The 27,514-nt window shown below is 42.9% G+C and overlaps 1 pseudogene; it reads right to left on the bottom strand.

Annotated features, from left to right (window-relative positions):
* Nucleotides 1-9,149: 9,149 nt before the first annotated feature.
* LOC114026166 lies at nt 9,150-9,873 on the bottom strand (annotated as a pseudogene).
* Between the last annotated feature and the right edge of the window lie 17,641 nt (nt 9,874-27,514).

Here is a 27,514-nt window from a genome sequence, read left to right as displayed (position 1 = left end):
CTCTCCAGACTTCTCTTTCTCCTCACCAATCAACCTCCCCCCTTTCCCCCAAATCAATTGACCTGGGCTCTGGTCCCAGCTCTGCTACTGACTTCCCAGGGTGACTTCATGTTTCTTGGACTTCTGGTCATCTGTAAAATGAGAGGATTGTGTTAGATGGTCTTCCAGGTCTCTCCTAGCTCTGAAATTCACCATCTCTTGGAGATGACTCTTGAGGTTACTCATACTGTGATATTCCATGAGCCTATGAACGTCAGCCGGTAAAATGGCACTGAGGTGGGGTGTGAGTCAGGAAGGGTGACCTTTTGGTTTCTATCAGATCACACTGTGTCAGCAGCTGATTACGCAGAGCTAGCTAAGCCAACTGTCAGTGCTCACTGCCACCAGTCAGTGGCAGTGTGAGACGGCCGGACTTCGCAAAGATCTAGGCGGGGGAAAGGGCCAGGGCTTTCTTTGCTTTGAGGTAGTTCTAACAGATGCATTTGCTCAAGGTCCGTTACTGGCACCAAGGGATGTTGGCAAGGATAAGTTAAATTTAGATAGTTCAGAGGAAGAACTGAAAGTTCTTCAATTGATTTTGGCTTCCATCGGTGTCTGCCCCAGCTCAGCCAGACTTTGGCTGGAGCACCTACTCAACCACTCACTGGCTGCGTGGCCATGGACAAACTCATCTGAGCCTCAGCTTTCTCATCTATAAAATGGAGATAACACTTCACAGAAAGGTTGTGTGGTTCATTTAAGATAATACATGTAGAAGACCTTTGAAAAGTGGAAAGTGTCAGACAAAGGAAAATCTTACTATATTCATATAGAGAAATGAAACCAGAATACATTATCTTCCCCCCAAGTCCCTCCTTCCTAAGTTCCTTATTTTAGTCATGGGTATCACCATCCTTCCACTTACCCAAGTTCACAACTGTGGGGCCACAAATGCAGGGCATTTAATATTTCATTCTCCCTCACCTCCCATATCCAATTAGTTGTTAAATCTGATCAATGCTACCTTCATAACCTTTTTTTTTGCATTCATTCCCTCTCTCCATTCACAGATCCATCAGTCTAGTATAGTCCCTTAGCACCTCTAGCCTAGATTGATTCAGAGCCTCCTAATTGTTCAAGCCTCCTCCCTTTTCAATCCATTCTCTGCACAGAGGCCAAGTTGATATCCCTACAACACAGCCCTGACCAGGGCCAGAATGTCATAGCTGCATAGCTTTAGAGCTGGAAGGGAGCTTAGAGGTCATTTAGTCCAATTCTCTTATTTTATAGCTGAGGAAACTGGGCCCCAGAGAGATGAAATGAATTACTCAAGGTCATTCCATTAAGTGTGTGAGGCAGGATTTGAACCTGTAAGTCCGACTGTATTTATTTCACTGCAGCCTCCCTTCTAGCTCGACAGACATGAGCCTCAGGCTCTGTGGAGCACTTAGAGCTTGATCAGATATTGAAGATGCCAAGTCATCCACTGTATCCTGGGCTATCACCAGTCATCTTGACTTTTGTCCCACCACTGGACTTCGATGACTTTGGAAGAGAGAGCCAGGCTGACAAATTTGTGCAACTCTGCCTTGCTTAAATCCAATTCAGGTGCAAGTCAAGACATAATCCGTTACATTGTGATGGCATTGATCAGATGAACAACAACAATGATCCTGTGATCCTGTGAAATGAACTATTAAACTGGATAAATACACCCCCAGGACAGTCTTGTAGATAAGGCCACTTAGTTCTTTCAGTTTCTATCTTTCAATTCAATCCAACAAATAAAGCACCTTCTCCAAGAAGGGCACAGTACTCCAAGGAAACAAAGACAAAAATGTCCCAAATCATCAAAGAATCAACGATTTGGAAGGGGCCTCAGGGGCCCCCTTATCTACTCTCAACACCTCCCAGTAGATCATCCATCCTCCATTTGAAAACCCTAAGCGGGGGAGAACCTGTGATCTCCCTAGGCAGCCCATTCCATTCTGGGAGAGCTCATGTTTTTTGAGACTGTGTCCTCCTATTTTTCCAGGGCTTGAAGTCCATTCATAGGCCTGACCCCATTGCTGATTGACAGGGAAGCTTTGACTTGCTCCCTTGCTGACCCGGGCTGGTTTGTCTCTCCTTAGGCAGCCTGCCTGGTGGTGGCCCTCTGCAGACATCTGATTGGCTTAGCTCACTGCAGCTCAGAGCTCCCGAGCTCCCGAAGTCCGCCAGTCTCAGCCTCCCTAGCAGCAGGGACGAGAGGACTGACCCATCAGGCCTTGTGACAGTTCTATTTATTAGGAAGCTTTCTTTTACGTAGAGCCGAAGTCGAGCTCGGCAGCTTCTGACTCTCGGGTCCAAATCAGGATAAGGATGGTCTTCCTTGCACATGACAGCCATTCAACCATTTGAAGATGTGGATATCCACTTCAAGCCAAACATGCCAGGTTCCTCCAACTGGCTCTCAAGTGGAATGGTCTGGAAATAATGATAATGATAATAATAACAATGACTGACAATTATATAACAGTTTAAGGCTTGCAAAATATTTCATCTCGGTGAAACTCACAACAGCACTGTGAGACAAGTGCCATAGGCATTGTCATCTATGGAAACTAAGTGGCACAGTACAAAGACAGCTGGACCTGGGGTCAGGAAGACCTAAGTTCAAATCCATTCTCAAAAATTCACCAGCTGAGTGACCCTGGGCAAGTCACTTCACCCCTGTCTGCCTCAGTTTCCTCTTCTGGAGAGTGGGGATTGTAACAGAACCCACCTCCCAGGGTCGTTAGGAGAATCAGATGACATCGTCTTTGCAAAGTGCTTTGCTAATTGTAAAAGACTCTATAAATGCTGGCTATTATTATCACCCTCATTGATGAATAAGGCAAAGAGAAATGACATGACCTGCCATAGGTTGTGTAGCTGGTTGGTATTGGAGGTGACAGATACACCCTGGTCTCATTGACTCCAAATCCAGCAGTCTATGAACACCACCATGCTGTGTCTCCAATAAAGATGAGTGACAACAGATGTTCTGCCTTCCAGCATTTTTGGGGGCATGTGACATGTCCATAAATAAGTATGACACAAGATGGGGTAAAGGAGAGATCCAGACAAAATGTTCTAAGAAAATCTGAGGAAAGAGAGATAGCTTTCAGCACGGGGAGGGGAACTTCACCATGAGAGGACACCTTAACTAAACAATGTAGAAGATAAGAATTTCAGCAGGCAAAGATGAAGGAGTGCCTTTTGGGCATCTACACATGCCTGGAGTCAGGAGATTGTAGAATTCAAGGATCAGAAAACAGTTCAGTTTGGGAGGAATGGAAAACAGGTGAAAGGGAACAATATGAAATAAGACTGGAAAGGTTGGTTGGAACTAGATCACAGACTCCTTTAAATGCCCTGAAAAGCAGGTGTTTTGAATCTAAGGAAAGACCCCAGGTGCGATCCATTTGGAGTCCCTTGTAGGATGGTTGACCTATTCACACAAAGGCCAAGAGCACACTGGTGCCAGCCACCTCTGAGTGCACTTACTGATGCATATGAGATAGCTTACAAAATACAAGAAAAACACAAAATAACCTGGTGAATGGGCAAAAATCGCAGAAGTCCATCTGGAAGGAATCTTAGAGATCGTCCATCCAACTCCTTCATTTTATTTTGGGGAAACTGAAGCTCAGAGAAGGCAAGTCATTTGTCCAAAGTCACAGTTGGTCAGTGGCAAAGGCAGGAGTTGAACCCCAGACTCCTGTCTAGGAGTGAATGTGGTTCCTTCCATTCTGCTCTCTCCCCTATTTGTTCCTTTGAAGAACTTCTTGGGAATTCTATCTCTTTATGTACCCCCCTTTCTCCTCTATGAAGCCTTCACTAACACCCACCCTCTTCCTGCCTGAACATCATTCTGTCTCCCTCCATCAGTGTCTTAGAGCAAGTTTTTCTTTGTACTCTCCTTTGCCCTTATCTCTCTTCTCCTACAGTGTGTCACTAAGACTTTGGAGACACCAAATATTATTAGTTATTTACATCCTTGGCCTCTGTTCTCAATGTCTCCGCTGTGTTTCCAGAGGGTTCCGAGTTTCTCCCCCTCTTCTTCCGGAAAGCAGCCAATTCTGCGGGCCCTTTTTGGAAATCACTTCATCATCAGGAGTAGAGGCATTTCCCACATAAAACTGTACAATTCCGGAAACCAGTTTAGGAATTGTCTATTCCTGGGTGAGGAAAGAGATGTCTAAGAATATCATTTCCCTCTCCCCAGATGGGCATTTTTAGATACACTTTTTAAAAACTACAGAACCTTGGCACTTCTCTATGAATATCATACAGTTGGTTCATTTCCATTTGAAAAGTTGGCTATGTTGGGATGGAGCTGATTCCAACCTCCATTGTGCACAGAGCAACTCGTTTCTGCTTACAAAAGCATCTTCTGCAGCCTCTTTTAGGAAAAGAGTAAGATAACCAGTGACTAGGGTCTTTCTTTTCCTCATCTTTATTCTCTTCTTACACATTGGCTCCTCTGCTGTTTATAGACACCTGGGTCTCACCCATTAAAAAAAAATGGACAAGCAAAAAAACCCCTTTCTTTTGACGTTGCCATCCCCCCAAACCATCATCCAATATCTCTCCTCTCTTTTGTAGCGCTTGGACTCCAGGTAGTGGAACAGGTGAAGAAATTCCCATGGGTTTAGCAGAAGGAAAATTAGAGACTGTTTTATGGCAGACAGATAAGGTTTGTTCTAATTTGCCTCAGGTGAGCTTAGGGAGGTTTAATGTACTCCTCTCTCATCTTTGCCTATGTAGCATCCCTCTCTTCCTTAAAAGCACAGCCCAAGTGTTCCCTTCTAAGTAAAACCTTTCCTGATGTCCCCAAGCCGCCAGTGCTCTTCTTTTCTATCTCACACTTAACTACCTTGATCTTTTGTGTATTATCTTTGCATTTATTCTGCATGTACTTATATAGTGCTTCTTGTCTCCCCTGTTAGAACATAAACTCTTTCAGGGTAGGGATGGTTTTATTCTTTGTATCTCTAATACATAGAACAGTGCACACAGCAGGAGCTTGATGAGTGCTCCTGATTGCTTACTTGATTATTTGATTGGTTAAGTGATTTCCCTAAGGTCAGAGGACCTGGGTATTCTGTCTCCAAGGAAGACTTGGAGGTTGCAGAGAGCAACCAATCTGGGCTCGGTGTGAGGCAAGATTGTCTAAACCATTAGTTATCCCAAAGTGGGATGACTAGCTTTCTTGGAAGGCAATGCATTGGCTCCCCCTCACTGGAAATCTTCATGCAAAGTCCCAGTAATCACTCCTTGGGGGTGCTGCAGAGGGGATTCTAGATGGTACATGGGACAATTTGGGGCCAAATCCTGCCTCAAGCACTGGCTAGGTGACTCTGGGCAAGTCACTTAACCTCTGTTGGCCTCAGTTTCCCACTGCACTACTCTCCTGGACTTTATCAATATCTCCTGAAATTCACTTTTCTGAAAGATCCCATCGACTCTGAAACTCACACCTGCTCAGTATTCCTTGCCCCTGGAGCCCCTCACTCCTTCTGATTGGAAAGGGTGGAGCTCCTTCTAGAGCCTTCTTTTAAGGACGGGGCTCAGGGCATACATCTTATCATTTCCTAGCCGGCTGCAAAACTTCATCATTCCCTTATTCACCTGTTTCTTCACCCTCTTTTCACTCTCTTTTTATGTCTTCTCCCATTAGCTTGTAAGCTCCTTGAGGGCAAGGACTGTCTTTTGCTTTTATTTGTGTCCCCATAGTTTACCAGCGAGCCTGGCTTAATAATAGGTGCTTAATAAATTTTGATTGACTAACTACTCAGTTTTTTCATATGTAAAATGGAGATAATAATAACACATCTCTCCCTCAGGATCATTGTGAGGACAAAATGAAATAACATTTGTAAAGCACTTTGAAAATTTTAAGGTACTGTATAAATGCTAGCTATAATAATAGTAATAATAATAATTGCTGTAATTATTATTCAGGTACGGGTTGGATCAGATAGTTTCTAAGGTCCCTTCCAACTCTGAGGTTCTACAGAATACTAAGTCCTGGGAATTTCTCCTTTACCCATTTAAAAGTCTGTGCTATCTTAGTGCCTAATTTAATAATAACTCACATTTATAGGATGCTTTGTGGTCACAAAGCCCTTTACAGAAGTTATTGCATCCAATCGTCACAACAGCTATTTGAGGTTGACAGGGCTGATATCATCATTCTTTCCCTTTTACAGGGGGCCGGCTACCTCCAGCAGTCCTGATCTATATCTTGCCACTGGACTCAGATGGCTCTGGAAGAGAGAATGAGGCTGGTGACTTTGCACAGCCCTCCCTCACTTAAATCCAATTTGTTGCAAGCCATGGCATCATCTTCCTGATGTCACAGTCCTCTTCAAGAACGAAGGACAAAGAACAACAATCTCCTTTCACAGATAAGGATATAGGCTTAGAGAGTTGAAGAGACTCTTCTGAGGTCACAAGGTTAATGAAGGGCAGAGTGGAGACTCGAATCCAAATCTTCTAGTTCCAAAGTCATCAGTCTTTCCCACCGCTCTGCCAGTTGTGGTCACCCTGCTCCTATCACTGACCTGCCACCGATGTTGAAATGGCCACCACCTGCAAGAGAGAAGAGAGGAAAATTCAGGAGAAAATGGCTCATTTGGAAACGTTAGCTCCCAACAGTAGGTGTGTCAACAGGCAATCAAAAAGTCAAGAGACTTATGTGAAAACCAAGTTTATCACAAGAGAAATGAACATTGATGTGGAGCCCAAAGTGCTCCCAGTCCTTACAGAAGTTTGCTTATTTATGGCAGTCCAACCAAAGGAGGAGGAGAAAACAGGAAGGTGGCATGGCATGGGAGGGGAAAGGTGGGAAAGGGACGCAACCATTCCCGATGGGGAGGGGCAGGGCCATGGCAAAAGCCGAATTCTTTTCCCTTGGGAACCGTTAGACTCTGAAGGTAGGAGGGTCTGCTTATCTGCAGAGGACCCAGCTGCACAAGCCTTATGGCAGCCTGGCACAGACTGGTTGGTGCCTGCCTTGCCTCCCAAGGGAATTCAGCTTGGGGTGCAAACAGCAAATTATATCAGCTGCAAGGGACTTTGTCCCTGATGTGTCAGGGCCTCCGTCAGGGCCTCCTGCATGCTCTAGGTCCAGTGTTTCTGAAAAACATGGCAGCTCAAAAAGACAAGTTCAGGGGACCCCTTAACAGCCCGTAACGGGTGCTACTCATGGCCTCAAAGTAACCAAGATTTTCTGTAAATCAGTCTACTATGGGACTTGGAGTCAGCTTCTCTGGAAAGAAATGAGGCCTGATAATTACTCCAAAGCCTGAAGACTTCAGTTTTGTTTAGAGACAAACTGGTGGTTCTCCAACTATGCATACAGATGTGACAAAAGAGGGCCTAAAGCCGCCAGACAGGAGAGAATGAGGAGCTGGGTCAAACCTGTGTTCCATGGCGCCGTGGACCGGCCCTACTGGAGTAAAGTTGGGTCTAATAACATTCCTAACAACCAGGGGCAGCATCTTGTTCAATTATTACAAACCTTAAACGTACTAAATTGGATGGATTGTTGATGGTGTCTGTGACAACTCATATTTTTATAACCTTTCGGGTTTTGCAGAGTGCTTTCTTCCGAACAGCCCCGTGAGAAAGGAAGTGCAAGGTGGGATTATCCTCCTTTGATAGAGGAATAAACTGAGGCCCATTATCCATTCAGATGATTTGCATTGCAACTTGCAAATTACTACTCGGGAGGAAATAATGTTTCAAATGAGAAGGGGGCCTATCCTGGGCATATAGCCTTGATGTTGAAACAAGCTGAGCAAACAGATATTTGAGCAAACAGATATTTGAGCAAAACATGCTGTCTGACTAGCTACTTGGCTATAGGGAGAGGAGGGTTTCCAGATAAAAGGAACCAGTTAATGAAAGCAGTTGCCTTGCCTTTCCACCCTTGCTGTCCTCCATCCTGGTGCTGAGGGCCTCATGACTGTGGGTGGCCTGGAAAAAACTGTGCTCTGTACGCCATACAAACCCAACAGGCTCTGTGTGGACTCTGCTTCAGTCCTTTGGACAGGATGCCTTATGAAAAAAAAAATACAAAAAACAAAAACAAACAAAAACCCATGCTTAACAAGATCACTTACAAATCCTTCTGGCAGACTTTTGGAGCACAGAGCTTACCAAAGACCCAACATCCAGGACTTTTAAGTTCTCAGCATCTAAGCCATCTCTAAAATTTAAGATGGTGCAGATTTTAGGATTCAGAGCCGGGACTCAAACAATCAATTAACCAAGTATTTGTGAAACACTAATTATGTTCCTGGCACTAGTTTAGAGAATGCAGGTGGGGGTGAGGAATAAACAAATAAATGAATGAATAGATAAAAGAAACAATCCCGCACTCAAAGATCTTATGCTCAATCGGGGAGACGACAAATACTTCCGTTTATGCAGAAGTAATACAAAGAAATACAAAATAAATTCAAGGAAGGGAAGGAAGACACTAATCCCTTGAGGGAAGTGTAGAAGAAGGTAGATGGTGGTACTTGAGCTGTGTCTTAAAGGAAAAGGGGATGCTATAAGGTGGAGGTGAGGAGAGAGTGCATTCCAGGCATGGGGGATGGGCAATGCAAAGGCATGGAGATGGGAGATTGAGTGACATGTTTGAGAAATAGAGAAATGGTTAGTTTGGCTGGTCCACAGAATACAAGAGAGTAATGCACAGTGAGGCTGTCAGTCAATAAGCATTTCTTTTTATTTTTATTTTTTGCTGGGAATTCACATTTTTGTTTAATAGAAATCTATGCAAAGAACCAGAGGGCGGCACGGTCCTGCCCAGCGAGCCCCGGCCGGCTGCGGCACAGCCACTCTTGGGGGGTCATTGGCAACTCTCACGGCGCATGGGCAGGCTGGGCGTTCGGGGGGCCCAAAGGCTTGGGCGAGCCTTGCACCCCCAGGCAGGGACAACAGCTGCTCTCAGTGGGGGGTGGGAGCCAGCCGGGAGCAGTGCTGGTCACAACCCGCAGCTCTCTCTGCAAGAGCCGGGCTCCAAGGCAGGGGAAGGAGGCATGGCCGAGCTGCGGGGCGGGGGAGGCAGCGGCTCCCGCTGTGCCGCGGGCAATGGGATCCGGGCTGGCTTTGGTCCTGGCCTTGGGCAGGCACTAGCGGCGATACATTGCGAAGGCCAGGAGACTGCGCAGCAGGGCGAGGCCGGCCAGGCCTAGGGTGGCGGTTGGGGGAAAGAAGGGTGGGTACTGGGTCTGGCAGTAGCAAAGCAGCGTCAGCATGAGAAGCAGGGGGGGGTAGCAGCAGACTGCCCACTCGCAACCCCGAGGGGCCGGTCTCTGACCCCGGTGGGCAGCCGAGGTGTTGGGGGCCTGCCCTGGCGGCCGCGTGGCAGTGGAGCGCAGTTGGGAGTGAACCAGTGTGTGGGCATCGTCTCCTAGAAGCTGCCCTTGGTAGATGAGTCGAACTTGGTGTTCCTGGCCTGGAAACTGGGTCCTTTTCAAGGAGCCGATGGTATCCTGGCACCAGGCTCTAGCCACCTGCTCAGAATTGTTGAGGAACTTCGGCCTAAGCACCGAGGGTCTTGGCTGAGCCTGGGAGGTGGTGCTTCTGGGGATACTGTGCCAGGCTCTGACTCTAACTTTGGTACTTGGTGTCTCAGTGTGGGGGCCTCATATCCTGAAGCATCCTAGCTGTAGCTGACTGTGGATACTGCAGCCTCTCTGGACTGTGTTGGAGAGGGGGTCCCTGAGTCCTGCGACAGTGGATCACCTTGTTCTGAGGTATGTGTAGAGATCCAGGCCAGGCCCAGCACCAGGAGACAGAGGAGTGCCCCCAAAAGGACAGTCACCTCATCCCCACCCCCTCAATCAGGGCCATGGCACCTGCCTCGGCCAGCCTACCAAGAGCGCAGCTGGTCCATCTCCATGTCGGACACCCCCTCAATAAGCATTTGTTAAAGTGATTTGTTGTTGCTCAATTGTCTCAGTCATGTCTGACTCTTTGTGACCCCATTTGGGGTTTTCTTGGCAAAGATAGTAGGGTGGTTTGCCATTTCCTTCTCCAGTGGATTAAGACAAACAGAGGTTAAGTGACTTGCCCAGGGTCACACTGCTAGTGAGTGTCTGAGGCTAGATTTGAACTTGAGTCTTCCTGAATCCAGGCCCAGTGCTCTATCCACTGAGTCGACTAGCTACCCCTAGCTTCCTTTAAGTCCCAACTTGAGAGAGATAGAGAGAGACAGACAGAGAAAGACAGCAAGAAAGACAGAGACAGAGACAGAGACAGAGACACAGAGAGACAGAAAGACAGAAGGACAGACAGACTGAGAAAGTGTGGGAAAAGCCTCCCCCGGAAGGTGGGATTTGAGCTGAACTTTAAGGAAGCTAGGATGGTCAGTAGTCAGAGATGAGGAGGAACAGCATGGTGGATAGCCAGTCAGTGAAAAAGAAAAGTTTGGGATTTGGGAGATGGGGTGCTGTGTGGGATGAACTGCAGGAAGGCCCGTGTTGCTAGGTTATAAAATATGGCAGGAGTAAAATGTGAGAAGACTGTAAAGGTAGGAAGGAGTCAGGTTATGAAGGGTTTTAAAAGGTTAAAGACCTTAGAGATTCTCTTCTAGCCCAACCTCTCCATTTTACAAATGGGGAAACCAAGCCCAGAGAGGGTTAGTGAATTGCCTGACACCATACAAGTGGATAGGAAGTAGCTGAGTAAATCCTCTTTTAAACTACTGCCCTTTCTACTACATGGTGCCATGATGAAGCAGGGTCCTGCCTTTTGGCTCTGAGGTAAGGAAACTGGGGTTCAGAAGAATTAGGTGATTTGTCTGAGGTCACACAGTAAAAAAAAAATCAGGGCTGCATCCCAGGTCTCAGTTCGGGTGGCTAGCCATGGAACAAAAAGCTCCCATCCAGGGTCTGGATCATACTCATTAGGCAGCACCTTCTGGGAGCTGCCTCTCTGGCATAAAAGAAGGTTGGGAGGTAATGTTGTATGCTCCATTACTCCATAAACATTTCTCCAAGGTACGTCTGAGGCCACTCTGTGAAAGGCAAGCAGGGTACAGTGAACAGAACGTTGGTTTTAGAGGATGAAGCCGTGGGTTCAAATCCTTCCCCTATCACTTATTCTCTGTGTGACCCTGGGTAAGTCTCTTAGCCTACATGGTCATCAGTTTTCTCATGTAGAAAGTGAAGGGGTGGAACAGGTGGTTTCTAAAGTCCCTTTAAGCTCTAACATTGTGTCACAATAATCCCACATGGTTGTCAAACCTCTATTTGTGTTTGGAAAGAGGATGAAAGGCTTGAGTGTTGCCATCTTTCCCTAAAGAAGGACAACACTTAACTTCTCTGGATGAGGGTTTTGAATGTTTTCCAAGGCAAGTCTTCCCTCGTTACTGAGTAACTGATCTACATTTCTTCTGCCTTAGAACTTCTGACCAGCCTCCTCCTTTTGGATGTCAGCAGATCACTATCCAGGAACTAAAAAAAGTGGGGAAAAAGAGAAAACTCTGATAAGAGGCCCCAACTTCTGGATGAGCTAATGGAATTAAGAAGCAGTTTGTTTTGCTGGCCATGTGACCTTAGGCAAATTGCTCTGCCTCAGTTTCCTTTTCTGTTAAATGAGGATAAGTACACTGTCCTGCCTACCTCACAGGGTTGCTGTATATGAAAATACTCTGTGACCTCTAAAGGTCCGCGTAAATGTAAAGGATAATTTTGATGGTGTCTTAGCACTTAACACAGTGCCTTGCACATAATATCAGCTGACTGACTGTCTCTCAGTAAACCGTCTGCATGAGAGCAACTCAACACAAAAGGGAAATAAATCCTTTAATGGAAGAATAATAGATTGTTGCCTATAACATGATATGTGCAATATAATTATAGCATAACTAATCAGTGTAAACAGCCTCAGGCAGTACTGTGAAGTCAGCAAAGTTTATTTTCTTTGCTCTTTGATGTGATGATTTGGTTTGATAATATGATGGCTCTTATTTCCCCCATCTCTCTCCTGCTGGGTGCTTAGCCCTCTGCCTCGGCTTCTGCCTCTGTCTGCCTGTCTCTCTTTTCCTCTCCCTCTCTCTTCTTTGCTCTCTTTTGCTATCTCAGCCCATTCTGTAACGGAGAAAAATGAGCCGATTACCTTTGAGAGGCAAGGTGGGAAGGGAGTCAGGAGAAGCCTGTTTCTAGTCTGAACTAGCTCTGGGACCTGGGGCAAGTAATTTCCCCTCTCTGGGATTCAGTTTCTTCCTCTACTTCCTCACCTGAAGAGGCTGTACTGGCTGTCCTTCAATACCCCATCTAGCTCTGACATTCGATACCTTCTAGCCACACAAGGCATTAGTGACATAAAGCCATTCCCCCAAAGAGAGCAATACTGAGGTCATCTCCAATGGTGGAATTTGAGGCAGTTGGCCCTCTAGATGGGATAGCTACCCGATGAGAAGGGGTCCTTCTTCGATGGTCCAAACCACCCCACGTGTATGACCAGTTACCTACTCCCACTACATTTCAGGTCAAAGCTGTCTTCAGGATTCCTTAAGGCCATCTTACTAGGCTTATTACATGTTGACTCTATTTCTCTAACCCTGATGGTTGTACAAGCAGAGAAAAGGGGATGGATTCCACAGGTGGAGAAATGCATGAAATTTGGAAGCTGATTAGATTTAAAGGTGAATGAGAATGGAATTCCACTTCAAGCTGATTGTATATTATACCCCTTCACAAATTCTACTTTTCATCTCAACTGGCCTCTTTGCTGTTCATTGTGCATCAAATTCTAATCTCCTACCTCCCTGCCTTGGTGTAAGATGCCCCTCCTTCCTGGAATGCTAACCTTCTATGCCTCTTCCTTTTGGAATCCTTCCCTCCTTTTCATTCGAATGTTCCCTTCCAACAATTATGAATTTTGGAAGCCTGTATCTGGTATTTACTTACCTGTGAACATGTCGTATTGCCTAGTAGAATGTGAGCTCCTTGAGGACAGAGATGGTTTCATTTTTGTCTTTGTATGTCCAGTGCCCGCTATCATCCCTGGTACATAGTAGGCACTTAATAAGTGCCACTTGAATGAATGAACAAATGCTTGGGAGGCAGTGGGCTATGCTAGGAACAATGCTGAATTTGGAGTCAGAGGACCTGGGTTAAAATCTCAGCTCTTTCATGTATTATTACCTGTGTGACCTTGAGCATGTTACTTAGGATCATGGATTAGAACTGAGAGGGACTTCAGAGACCATTGACATATGGGAGTGACCTTGGGGAAGTCATCTAACCTCCCTAGGGCTCAGTTTCCTTCTTTGTGAAATGAAGAGATTGAGCTAGGTGTCCTTTAAAATGCCCTCCAGCTCTAAATCTATGATCTCATGATCCTATGAATGAATTAAAAGTTTGTCCCAAGGTTAGATCAGGGCTTGAGCCCCCACCGGTATAGCGTGTGCTGCTGTGTAAGATGAGTAGCAGGTCTATCGTGGAGATGAAAAGACATGGGGTTGGGGGTGGGGTGGGGAAGAGCAGCTAGGTGATGCAGTGGATAGAGCTCCTGCCTTGGAGTCAGTAGGACCTGAGTTCAAATCTGGCCTCAGACACTTGACACTTAAGGTGGGAGAGCCTTCCAGGAATGAGAAGCAGCCTGTACATTGTTGTGGTTTGTCCTTCTGTTCTGGAAGAGGACCAAAGACATCGGGAGGGTGATGTCTTGACTTGCAAGTGAATTGGATTTCAGTGAGGCAAGTTGTGTGAAGTCATCGGCCTCACTCTCTCATTCAGTCATTGGAGTCCAGTGGCAAGGTAGGTCAGGACAACTGGAAATGATCCCAGACGTTGTGGGAGACCTTGGCCTTTTTAAGCTAATGTCTTTCCTGGATCTCAGTTTGTCTGAGGCAGTGGCCATTCGTAATTAAAGGCTGGGTAAGAATTAAGGCAAAAGACGGCCTTGTTTGCCTTTACAAAATAATCAGTCTAGGAGGGGAAGACACTTACTAGCTGTGTGACCCTTAACCCCTCTTGCCTCATCAAAAAATAAAAGAAAAAAAGACATGGAGAGTTTGTTAGGAGGACCTGAACCCAGAATCCTTCCAAGGAGCCTGCTTGCTTGGGCAGCCTTGGAGAAGATCTAGAGTGGAGGTGTCAAAAAAGTGGTCAACAACACTCTAGAATGTGACCTGAACCACATTTAAATGTAGTCCCTATATGATTTTAAAGTGCTGATCTGTTAATAAAATATGTAAACACGTGTGGTTTATTAAGTCAAGATGTGGCACACATGGATCTTTTTGTATAGCTTAAAGGCTCCCATTTCTATCTGAGTTCCATACCACTGATCTAGAGGACTGACCTTCAATAGCTATGGCATGGGGTTGGGGTGGGGTCACAGTCTCGGTCTCATAACCTTTCTCATCCTTCTTCTGCTCCAGCATCATCCCTGCCACTCTCCCTGTTCTTCTGCTGGCCTAAGTAAGGTGGTGGGTGTTGTTTGTCCTTCATTTTCAAAGAGGACCAATGATATCACAGGTGACATCGTAACACAAAGTCATCAGCCTTGCTCTCTCTTCTTGAATCATCAAAGTCCAGTGGCAAGACAAAAGTCAAGATGACAGGTGATGACCCAGGATGCAGCGGATGACCTTGGCATATCTGATGCTTGACTAAGCTCTAAGCACTCTACAGAACTTGCTTCAGCCTCCCATTATGACAGGGAAGGCCTTCACATGCTTGGGGTAGACAGGCCCCAAACTTCCCAGTGAGTTTGAGGCCTCTGGTTTAGCTGAGATGGGTTACTGGGGTGTGACCGCTGTGCATGCTACAGCTTCTTGGAGCCACAGATGAGAGTTGGGTGAACCAAATGGACACCAGAGTGGACAAGCAGCCTTGAAAAAAGCTCGGCAAGCACCTCACACCTCCTGAACCCCATGTACCCTAATAACACTAGGTATTACCACCTCAGAAAGGAGGGGCAGGGGTTAAGCTGCCAGTCCTCTCCCTTACCTGCCAGTGTTATTTCCTTCATTGAAAATGGGTCATATATCTATGTGTACTTCTATCTATCTATCTATCTATCTATCTATCTATCTATCTATCTATCTATCTATCTATCTATCTATCCATCTATCTATCTATTCCACTTTACAATTTATGGAACATTTCCCTTGCAACAATCCAATAAAATAGGGAATTATTAATTACTTGTTTTCATTGTGTTTTAAGGTTAAAGTGCTTTCTTCCCAGTAACCCTTGGATCTAGGTAGTTCAAGTATCCCCATTTCACAGATGATAAAATAGAGGCTCTGAGAGGTGGAGGCATTTGTCCAAAGTCATATAGCTAGAAAGTGACTCGAATCCAGATTTTTTTGAGCCTAAATCTCATGCTCTGCCCACAACAGCTCGCTGCCTCTCTGCCAATTGCTGACCCCATTGAAGCCCTGGATAGGGGAGTCAAAATGGGTAATTAGATCACTATGTACAAAGGGGTAAGTGAGCTTTCAAGTCCCGGGTTTCCCACTGTGGATGGGATATTGCAGGATCAACACCCCGAGGTCAAGTTCTTACCTAATTACTCATAAACAAGGAACAATTGTGTAATATCAGTGGCCAGCAGAAAAATCCTTGTTTTACTTAATAAAGCAGATTGTTGACAAACCAGGCTCTGAATCTGGCAACTGTCAAGTTTAGAGAAGCAACAAACAGTTCAGTAGTTGAGCTGTCTGACTCTAAACTCCCTTTCCTTCCATGGAAAGAAACTCTACAGACTTTCAATCCAGACAAATTGACTTTCTGTTCCTCACCCACAATTTCATCTTCCATGTCTGTCCCTCGGCACTGGTTAGCCCCAATGCCTGGAAAATACTTCTGCCTTCCTTTAATGTGCTACTCAGGCACCATCTTCTGCACGAAGCCCTTCCTGATCCTCCCAACTCTAGTACAAACCATCCCAGACTACCTTGTACTGTGTGTGTGGATGCAGGTACTAAATGGATGCTTATGTTGCATATATTTTTATATGTATGTGCCTCCTCCATCTCTCCATATTAACTCATCATGAGTAGAGATTGTACTTGTATCTTATGGCACTTAAAACGGTGCCTCGTACTTAGTAGGCACTTAATAAATGCTTGTGGATTGATTGATTAAACCTGGGCTGGCTCTAAGAGAAGGAAGAGTTAGTAGCTCTCTAGGTGGTATAATTTTAGGGGTATCAGGGAAGTTCTTTTTCCTGACTGTACTATCCCCTTTCTGACCAGGCGCCATAGTGCCTAGAATTCCACCATTAGAAAATTAACTTCTTTGGATATTAAATTCAACAAACATGTCCCAAGCACCAAGTATATACAGACTACTATGCTAAAGTCATCCCACTGCTTTCTCCCACTTGTTAGGTCCCTGGCTATACATTGTATTAATTTACATTTTCCAGTGTCATTAAGGTATAAGCCAGGGGTGGGAAACCTGTGGCCTTAAAGCCACATGTGGCCTCCAAGGTCATTAAGTGCAGCCTTTTGAAGGACTCCAAATTCTAAGTTTTGTGGGGAAAAAAAAAAGGTCACACTTAAGGACCTAGAGGGCCACATGTGGCCTTAAGGCTTCAGGTTCCCCATCCCTGGTATAAACAATTAATCAAATTAGATAAAGGCTAATAAAATCGGAAACATTTGTCTTAGGTGACACCAACATAGAATGAGTTTTCCATTCAGTCCCCAGACCCAGAGCTTCCTAAAGGCAGAGATTTTTTCTGGCCTGAAATTTGTTTTTCTCTTTCTTGTCTTGGGGATCATCTGAAACTTTAGTTTCATGGTTGCTCTCATTTAGGAACTGGACAAAGGCAAACTTCTCATTTCTCTCTAGTGCAAGAAAAGGTAAAATATTAGTCATCTGCAAGATCCATACCCCTGAGACATCTGTACGTCAGGTGTGGCCCCCAAAACCTTGTGAAACAAGGGGAAAAACTGGTAAATCTTAGACAACATACATAGGTGTGTCATCCTGGTTATGATACCATAGACTAGTCACTCTCCCCTTTGTAAACCTTTCTTCTTTCTCCCAGTAAGCTGGACAAAGAGCCCTTCTTTGACTCGTTTTTCCAGGTCCCACTGTAGCTCTGAAAGGGAAATTTTGTGTATGTCTGGGTCTGTGACTTCTTTCATATAGGGAAAATATAGGAAATTTCTTCCAAAGCAGAGCAGCCATCATTCTGCAATTCATAGCATTGGACTGCCGAGTTGGGACCTGAGAAATGGAATGACTTGTCCAGAATCACGGAGGCGGGATCTGTTAGAGAGTACACTTGAGCCCAGGCCTTCCTGACTCAGAACTTCTCCCAAACAAGGCAGCCTCTAACAGGGAAGGGAGAAGTGACAAAGCTTACAGAGATTTTTATCAATTAATCCTGGCTTTATGTGCAGACTTTTTAGTGAACTAGGCTTTGTTCTTGCCTTCCTTCTTCCTCGATTTCCAGCCTGACCTGTTCCCCCCCTTTCCATTCTTGTTCAGGGTCAACCCTTCTCAATCCAGCCTCAGTATTTCAGTTCTTCCAGAATTTGCTTCTGCTTTCTCAAAGGCACCATAGTGAAATAAGATGTACTCATGGGAAGAGTTTTCCTCATTTGTGAGAGCAGGACACTCATCATTCTTCAATGGAAGTTGTTGTTTGTTACTGGTAGCCAGGCCATGTTTCTTTCTTTCTTTCTTTCTTTTTTTCTCTTTACCTGTGATTTCATCAGTATAGGGAACTCCCGGTGTGGAAACTCTCTTCAGTAATGCTAATTGGCAGGTCATCCATAACTTAGAATCTTAGAGAGTTGTCTGAGGTGGTAAAAAATTAAGTGACTTGTCTGTGGTCACATAGCTAGACTGAATCACAAATCTCCCTAACTTCAAGGTGGGCCCTCTCGCTGTCTGTACTCTAAGCCTCTATGATTATTCTATTTTTTTTTTAAAGTGAGGCAATTGGGGTTAGGTGACTTGCCCAAGGTCACACAGCTAGTACATGTCAAGTGTTTGGTCTGAGGCTGGATTTGAACTCAGGTCCTCCTGACTTCAGGGCTGGTGCTTTATGCACTGTGCCACCTAGCTGCCCCTATTCTATATTTTTTAGAGCAGATTTGCCAAGCTTACAGGGAAGCCTTTGAATTGTGAGCTCCTTGAGGGAAGGGATTGCCTTTTGCCTTTCTTTATATCCCTAATACTTAGTACAGTGCCTGGAACACAGTTTATAATTAATAAATACTTATCGATTGATCGATTAACTTACAGGAGAAATAGACTTTCAGCACTCATGAGCTATGAGTTTGCCCTTCGTCACATGTGCTCCCTAAATGTGAGTCCACTTTCCCCACATTTTTGTACATATTGTTGGAAGAGTGAATCACAGACTTTTGGGAAGCTGTTTTACCCTGACTGTTCTGTATCTCCTTAGTAAATATCCCTTTCTAAAAGCTACTTAAGGCTGGTTGGCTAATTGATTCTCAACTGGTAATCTCAAGGGGATGCACATGAATTGGGGCTTGAGCCAATGGTATTGGAGAATCACTCCTGACCCACTGAGGTACTCTTTGGATCTTGAAGAGGAAATGAACCCAAGCTCTGGGGACTTGACTTTCAGAGCACGTATGGGTTATAACAAAAACCAATATTTTATAGCACTTAAAGCTTGCGAAGTACCTAAATATTAAGTTTTATGTACCTAAGTATATAATGCCTAATTACATAATTATGTACTTACATGCATAATTCATTTGAATCTCAACAACCCTCTGAGTTAAGCGTAATAGATATTATTATCCTTATTTTTATAGATAGGAAAACTGAGGCTTAAGTGATTTATCTGTAGCCAGATAACTAGTATTAAATGTAGAATTTGAACCCAGGTCTACTGGACTCCAAGCTCCATGCCTGGTCTACTACACCAGCCTACTCTCTGAGTGCAGAGCTATATACAGGAAAGTTAGGAATTTATTGGAATGCTTAATGAAGCTTTCCTTGAATAGCCGGGGAGCAATAGTCATATCTCAGTGACTTGCTTGAAAGTCATGCATTTCGACATTAAGAGTCACACTAGCCCTTGACATACTTCCTTCTGACAAAGTACCTTTGAAGTGTATAATGGTCCAAGAATGCAGAATCAGTCCTGCCCTTTGTATTTGCAAGGAATAAGGAAGCTTACACCTGGTTCAAAGAATAAGCAAGAGATTTTCTGATACCAGCTTTACTTCTGAAGTGAAGTCACCCTCTGATGCCTCATTATGGTGTTGAAGTGGCCCTGAAGTTCACAAAAGTCACAAAGGCAGAGAGCAAGTGTTGGCAGACCAAAGCCAGGAAGGCTTGCTAATACCAGACTCACTAAGTTGGGAGAGACATATCACTGAGTTGGCTGAAAAATGATCAATGTTTTGGCCACGATGACTCTTTAAGACCATATACTACTAAATTATAAGAGGGTCATGACCTGCATAGGTAGAGGGAGTGCCCACAATCATGAAATCTCAGGTGGTTTAGGTAGGAAATAAGGAAATGAGTTATGTATCTGATTCTGAAGCCCGTCAGCTTTGAGAGGCGAAGCATCAACATAGAGAGAATAATGTCTCCTTGTAGAATATATCACATTCTATCTATTTATATTTTATTTGAAAGAAAGAGATTAGGAGCATGCAAGCACATTTGAACCTTCAAATTCAATTCAATTCAATAGACATTTATTAAATACCAACTATGTGCCAGGCATGGTGCTATGCACTGGAGATACAAAAAGAGACAAAAGACCATCTCTGCCCTCAAGGAGCTTACAGTCTAATGAAGGAGATAACATGCAAAAAATATGCAAAGCAAGCTATATACAGGATAAATAGGAAATAATTAAAGAGGGAAAACACTGGAATTAAGACAAATTAGGGAAGGCTTCCTGTAGAAGGTGAGATTTTAGCTGGGACTTGAAAGAAACCAGGGAGGTTGGAGCAGAGGAGTGAGTTTCAGGCATAGGCAACAGCCAGAAAAAATGCCCAGAGCCAAGAAATGGAGCATCTTGTCTGTGGAACTGCCATGAGGCCTCTGTCACTTTAAATGCTTGTGCTAATAGAGAATTAGTAATTGGTATCAAACAGAGTTTCAAAAATGTAGTTGCTAATTGATTAAAACACATACGTACCCAATAGTGGAAAGATAGAGAGCTAGCCCTGGAGTCAGAGAACTGAGTTCAAGTTCTGACTTTGACTCATATTGGCTATGTGACTCTGGGCAAGTCGTGTAACTTCTTAGTGCCCTGGGGTTTGCAGAATGGTGGAGATCTGCATGGGTACAGGGAGTTTCCCATTGCAGTGAAATCACAAATCTGATCCACACATGTATTGTATAATATATGACATATATTAATATATATTATAAATATATATATACATGCACATATATTCCACACATGTGGGAGGTCAAGTTCTCTACAGCCTTTCACAGAATCACATGCACATTTATTGGAGTTGGAATGTCTGAACTGGAATCTTGGCTCTGTCATTTACTATCTGCTTGACCTTGGGTGAGACCCTTTATCTCTCTGGCCCTTGATTTCTCTACTTGTAAAAGAAGGGGATGGGGGAAGATTAAACTAGAGGATTTCTAACGTCCCTTCCAACTCTGGAACCTTTCTTTTCTTTATAGCTCCTTGACTTATCCTCAAATCAAGAGACAGTATTGTAGAGTGAAAGAGTCAGGGACTTGGGACCAGGAAGCCCTGGGTTCAGATCATATCTCTTATACTTATTGGCTAAATGATTGACCTTGGGTAAGTCATCATTTCCTTTGAGATTCAGTCACCTCATCTGTAAAATGGGAAGAATAATGTTATCTCTAGTACATTTCTCACGGGCTTGTTACAAGGATGAATGAAAGAATTTATGGAAGTCACTTTGTGAATCTTAACAGTTCATAGATTGAACATGGACATTTTGAGGCAAAACCTCTTTTTTCAGCAACTCAGTCTTCCTCTCCACAGCAGCTCCTGTGTTTATCCTAGGACACTTCAATATACATGCTTACATTCTCTCAAACACCCTGATCTCCCATTTCATCAGTCTACTCAATTTCCAAGATCTACTTGTCAATTCTACCTCAGCTGTATGCAGAGATAGTCACACCTTTGATCATGCCATGCCTTCTCTACTATTACTCCATATCATTGATCAAGAACTCGGAAATTTCTTTATCTGGTTGTAATCTCTTAGTCCATTTCTCCCTGTGCCTTACTCCTTCTAAAGCTGTTCTTTGTTCTCACTATGACTTCCTTTTTCCATTCCTCAATACTTTCCCAGGCCTTCCACCCTGCTTTGGTTCCACTCTCCTCCCTCCCCATTCTCTGTCCTTTAGTTAGACAGCTTAACACTACACTATCCTGTACTTTCAAAACTTTTGCTCTTTTGTCTTAATCTACTTAAACCTTGCCCAACACTGGATTATTCCCATCATCTAGCACCTCTGCTCGCTCGTGTATTGCTAAAGGAAGCAGGAGTGAGTCACACAATCATGTTGAGCAAATCCACTACAAATTTATGTGTAACCCTTTGCCTCTGGGCTTAAGGTGGTACCTGGCACATGGTAGGTCCTTAATAAATATTTGTTGATTGATTGCCAATCAGTGAATGTTGCCAGAGGGACTAAGGATACTGGATGTGGAAGTACCTATGGCAAACAACCAGGCTTTTACCTTGATATCACAGAAATAGTGGTCTTTGAACTTGACTAGAGGACTCTGGGAAGAAGAAGAAGAAATCCATCTTCCAAAAGAAGAGGGAGATGGGCTTGGGACAGTGTACGCTGCGTCTGATTTCTGGATGCCCTGCCTCACTGACTCTTCTACATAGCCACCTTCTCTTTAAAGTTCTATGCTATTGTAAATATTTTTGTGTATTGGGGACATTTCCCTCTGTCTTTGACCTCTTTGCTGTATATGCCTAGTAATGCTATCACTAACAGGATAGTGACTTTAAAAATATAATTCTTAAATGCTTTCCATAATGATTGTACTAATTTATAGCTCCACCAATAGTGAATTAGTGTGCCTATCTTCCCACAATTCTTCCAATATTTACTCATTCTAACTACATTGATTTTATTTCTCCAAAAGCTTTTCAATTTTGCATAATCCAAATTGTCCACTCTATCTTTTATGATTACCCCTATCTCTTGTTTATCTAAGAATGCTTTGTCTAGTTACGGAAGTGCATAGTACATCCTACCATTTAAAAATTTTTTATGCTGTGACTTTTTGCATTTAAGCTATTTATCCAATAGGAGATCATTGTAGTATATGGTACAATATGTTGGTATGATCCCATTTTTGGTCAAACTATTTTCTAATTTTCTTAGAAGCATTTGTAAAAGTAACAAAAACTTGCCCTAGTAGTTTGTGTCTGAGTTTGTTAAACATCAGGCTACTGTTTTTGGTTATTTCTAGGTTTGATTGCCTGGTCCATTTCATCCCATGGATCAGCTTTTCTATTTTCTTAACCAATGTGAAGGAAGTTTTGATGATAATATCTTATCTTCAATGAAAAGGAAAGATTTGGTTACACCTGTCAGATTGGCTAACATGACAAAATAGAAAAATGATGAATGTTGGAGAAGATGTGGGAAAATTGGAACACTAATGTATTGTTGGTGGAGTTGTGAATTGATCCAACCGTTCTGGAGAACATTTTGGAACTATGCCCAAAGGGCTGTAAAATTGTGCATACCCTTTGACCTAGCAGTACCACTAGTAAGTCAAAAAGGGAAAAGGACCCACATGTATAAAAACATTTATAGCAGTTCTTTTTGTGGTGGCAAAGAATTGAAAATTGAGGGGCTGCCCATCAATTGGGGAATGGCTGAGCAAGTTGAGGTATATGAATGAAATGAAATAGTATTGTTCCATAAGAAATGGTAAACAGGTGGATTTCAGAAAAACCTGGAAAGACTTACATGAACTAGATGGTGAGTGAAATGAGCAGAACCAGGAGAATATTATACACAGTAACAGCAACATTGTGCAACGACCAACTTTGTTAGACTTAGCTCTTCCGAGCAATGCAATGATCTAAGACAATTCCAAAAGACTCATGATAGAAAATGCTATCTTCATCTGGAGAAAGAACTCTGGAGTTCTGAACGCAGATCAAAGCATACTATTTTTTTTCTTTTTTTTTCTTTCTCGTGGTTTTTCCCTTTTGTTGTGATTCTTCTTTCACAATATGACTGATGTGGAACTATGTCTAATATGATTATATACGTATAGCCTATATCAGATTTCATGCCATCTTGGGGATGAAGGAGGGGGGAAATTTAGAATTAAAAATCTTATGAAAGTGAATGTTGAAGAACTAAAAATAAATAAATAATTTTTTTTAAAAAAAGTTAAGATTTGGGAGACATAATAGCTGTTTTTAAGCTGTTAGAATGGCTGTTAATTGGAAAGGAGTTTAGATTTGTTCTAATATTTTAGTTTAGCTTCTATGAACAATGGGTAGAAGTTACAAAGAGCCAAATCTAGGATTGATATAAGGAGAAAACTCCTAACAACTAGAGCTGACCAAAACCAGAAAGGGCTTCTTTGGGGGAGCTAGTAGGATCCTCCATATTGGAGGTCTTTAAGTAAAGGCTAGCTGACCGCTTTTTGGTTGTGTTGTAGCCAGAATTCTTGTTTAGGAATGGATTGAACTAGATGGCCTTTAAAGCCATGTATACTGAATATTCTGTAAGGGGAGGAAACTGAGTCTCATTTTGGACAAATTGAGATTGAGATGTTTACAGGACATCAAGGTAGAGGTGTTCAGAAGGTAGAAGTCAATAATGGAATTCAAGGGAGAGATTAGAACTGGATATATCTATCTGGGAGTCATGTGTAATAGAGATGATTACTGAATCCATAGGAGTTTATGAGATCAATAAGAAAGATGGTGCAGAAAGAGAAGAAAGTTGAGGACAAAGATTTAGACAGTACTCTCAATTTGTAGAGAGGAGAGGGATGATGATCTAGTAAATAAGACCGAGAAGGAGTGGTCAGACAAATAGGAAGAGAGCCAGGATAGAGCCATGTTCTGGAAGAGGTTGAGAAGGTTGAAGGTTGAGAAAAAGCTATTAGATCCTGCAGTTAAGAGATCATTGGTAATTTCAGAATGAGTATTGCAGTTGAGTGGTACTATTTAAGGATGTAAGAGACTTTCACCCATTGGATTGTAAGCTCCTTGTGGGTAGAGACTATCATTTGCCTTTCTTTGTATCCCTAGCACCTAGCACAGTGCCTGGCACATAGTTTTTGCTAGGCACTTAATAAATGCTTGTTGATCGACTGACTGACTGAGAATTGAGCATATTTATGGGTTATGAGGAAGGAATCGGTAGAAAAAGAGAATTTAAAAATGAGAGGAAGAGAAAGGGGATAGTATGGAAGAGCCAATCTCTAAGAGAAGACAGGCAGAGATGGTATCAAAGGCACAAAAGGACCAGCTCTTTGTCAGAGACTAAATGAAAAGAGGAGAAAAGAGAATGGGGGGACGATCAGAGGAGTTTTGTAGTACAGAACAAACAAGTGAGACAACGTAGCTTATGAGTTAGTGGGGTTTAATGAAGAGTGTGCTTGGTATAGAATCCGAGAATCGGTGTTCAAATTTCTTCTCCACCATAACCCAACTAGGTGACCTGGGAAAAATCTTCTTGGCCCTCTGGACCTCAGTTTCCTCATTTGTAAAATGAGAATTGGACAAGATGACCTCCAAGGTCCCTTTCAGATCTAAATCTTTGATCTTTTTCTCAAATGGCCTTGATTTTCTTAGTAAATAAGGAGGAAGATTTTGATCCCATTTACCAAGGGTTGATACAAAAGTGACTTGATAACTTTTACCTATGGCAAAATTGGTACAAAAATAAGTTTGGAGCAGCTCATCAGCAGAAGGCTGGACATCAGATGATGCATTTTTGGCATTTTCTTTTGGTCCATAACTACTCAAAAACTTCTACTCCAGGTAGAGGGATTGTGATGTGTGTTGGAGAGTCCACATACATGGAATGACTCCTTTTTTGCTGCCTGCATTCAAGATGTTGTAGTGGGAAGACAGCTGGACTTGGAGTCAACTTAGCTTTAGCCTAATCCCTCCCAGAACCTCAGTTTTCTTATCTTTAAAATGAGATTGGACCAGATGACCTTGAAGTCCTTTCTTGCCTTAAATCTATGATCCTATACCCATATTTTCCCAGTCCTCAAAAACCAAAGAAACTCAATCTTGTCTTGACATTGCCTTCTTCTCCAGCTATCCTCATTTCTCTGTTTCAAAGCTTAACTCCTAGAAAATATCATCTGGATTCCTTGACTCGTTTCTTCACTTTCTACTCACTTCTCTCTCTGCCTCTTGTCATCTGGTTTCTGACCCTACCATTTGGTTTAAACTGCTTTATCTAAAGGTTACCAGTGATTTGTGAACTGCTCGATTTAAAGGCCTTTTCTTAGTGTTCCTCTACATGGTTCTAAACACTTTTCATCATTTTCTTCTTGGCTCTCTCCCTCTCTCTCAAAAAAGCATAACTATATATCCACAGACATAAAGGATATATATGTATACGCATGTACACACATGCCTGTATGTTTATATACACATACATACATGTCTTCTTTTCCCCCTTGACCTCTGTGACTACTCTCAACTTGTCCCTTTCCTATCTGTCTGACTGTTCTTCTGTCTCTTTTGTTGGGTCATCCAACTCCAGCCCACTAAACATGGATGTCTCTCAAGGCTTTTTTCCTGGGACCGCTTCTTATCTCTTTTCGCACTTACTCTTGGTGATCATATCAGTTTCCATCAGTTCAAGTAGTATTCCTACTCAGATGACTCTCTCCCAAATCTCTCTAGTTAACTTGTCTCACACTGTCAACTGCTTACTAGACATTTCCTTCTTGCTGTTTCATGGGCATCTCAACCTCAATATATACAAAATGGAACTCATCTTGGCCCCTAGACTTCTAAATTATTCCAAAGTTTCCGATTGTTTGTGAGGGCACCACTATTTCCCCAGTTACCCAGCTGTCATTGTTGACTCTTCCTTTTTCTAGCTGCCAACTTTGTCGCTTCTACCCTGACAATATCTCCCCAGCATTCCCTTTCCTCCACTCACATGGCCATCCCACTAATTCATGTGTTCATCGTATCTGCCCTGAACTATTGCAATAGCTTTATAATTGGTCTCATGGTTTTCAATCTCTCCACCCTCCAGTGTATCCTCTATGCCAAAGATCTTTGTAAAGGACAGGCCTGACAATGTCATTCTCATGTGTAAAAGTCATCTGGGGTTCTCTGTTACTTCTAAGTTAAAATACAAACTTAGCTTGGCACTTGAAGACCTCCACAAGTTTGTTCTAGTTTTTTTCCATTACTCCCCTTCACAACAAACTAGCCTCTTTGCTAGTCCCTACGTTCAGCACTCTGTCTACTGTTCCCCATGCCTGGAATGCATGTTTTGCTTCTCTGAATCCCTAGTTCCTTCAAAGCTTAGCTCTTGGGAAGCCATTTCGTATCTCCCAGTTGTGCTCTTGTCCTTTTCAATTTGGTTTGCATTTATTCCACTGGGTTCACATTGGATCTTCCAGTAGAGTGTAAGCTCCTGGAAGACAAGGATGGTTTTTCTTTTTTACCTTTGTTTCCTTAGGGAATAACCCAGTGACCTGCACATAGTAAGTGCTTAATTGTTAGATGGAATCAGGATGGTTGTGAGAATCACACAAAATAATGTGCTTAAAAATACTTAAGAGCGAGTTATAATTTTTCTTACATTCTATGTCTTTTTCCCTTAAGTATAACAAATATTGGAGGGTGGGAAGCCAGATTCCCAGGTTTTGTGCATGGTGTGTAGAATCAGATGTTATTTTTACATTCCGTTTAATGTCTTTGTAAATATCTATACCAAATAATGTCTTTCCTTTCTTGAGTGACTGCCTCTTTAGAGGTATTTGGATGACATGCAGCTGCTGTTTAAATATTCTTTTGTAATGATGACGATGCATATGAAGCTAGTTTTTTTTTAAACAAATGTACAGATCTGAGATGACAAATTGTCAGGGTAGAGAAGAGTAGTAGGTGGGATTTCCAAGACATTTGAAGTTCGCTCCTTTAAATGAATTGGTGCAGAACTTTTTAAAACAGGAATGAGGCCTGAAAGAGCACAACTTTAATACTCAAAAAAATAATCCCAGTCATGAACAACTTGTCACAATACAGATTAGTATGAAAAAGGGAGCTTAAAAAATCCTAATCACTGGGATAACAAAGCCAAGACGAAAAAAAAAAAAAGAATAACTAGAGACATTTCACAATTACTAAGAAATATTGTGCAATACTTTAATTTACTATGGCAAATACAAAAATTGAATAGTGTTTATTAACAACAGATATATAAAAATGTAACTACATGAACTTACTAGACATTTGAAAATGAACAAAATAGAACAGCAGTGGTTTTTTAAAAAATGAGGTATTATTACACTGTAAACTAAAACCAGAGAGAGCATAAATAAA

Source organism: Vombatus ursinus, unplaced genomic scaffold (genome assembly GCF_900497805.2).
Source record: "Vombatus ursinus unplaced genomic scaffold, bare-nosed wombat genome assembly UNPS02014833.1, whole genome shotgun sequence".
Taxonomy (NCBI): Eukaryota; Metazoa; Chordata; class Mammalia; order Diprotodontia; family Vombatidae; genus Vombatus; species Vombatus ursinus.
The sequence above is the reverse complement of the archived record's forward strand: the minus strand, read 5'-3'. Positions and strand labels throughout refer to the sequence as shown.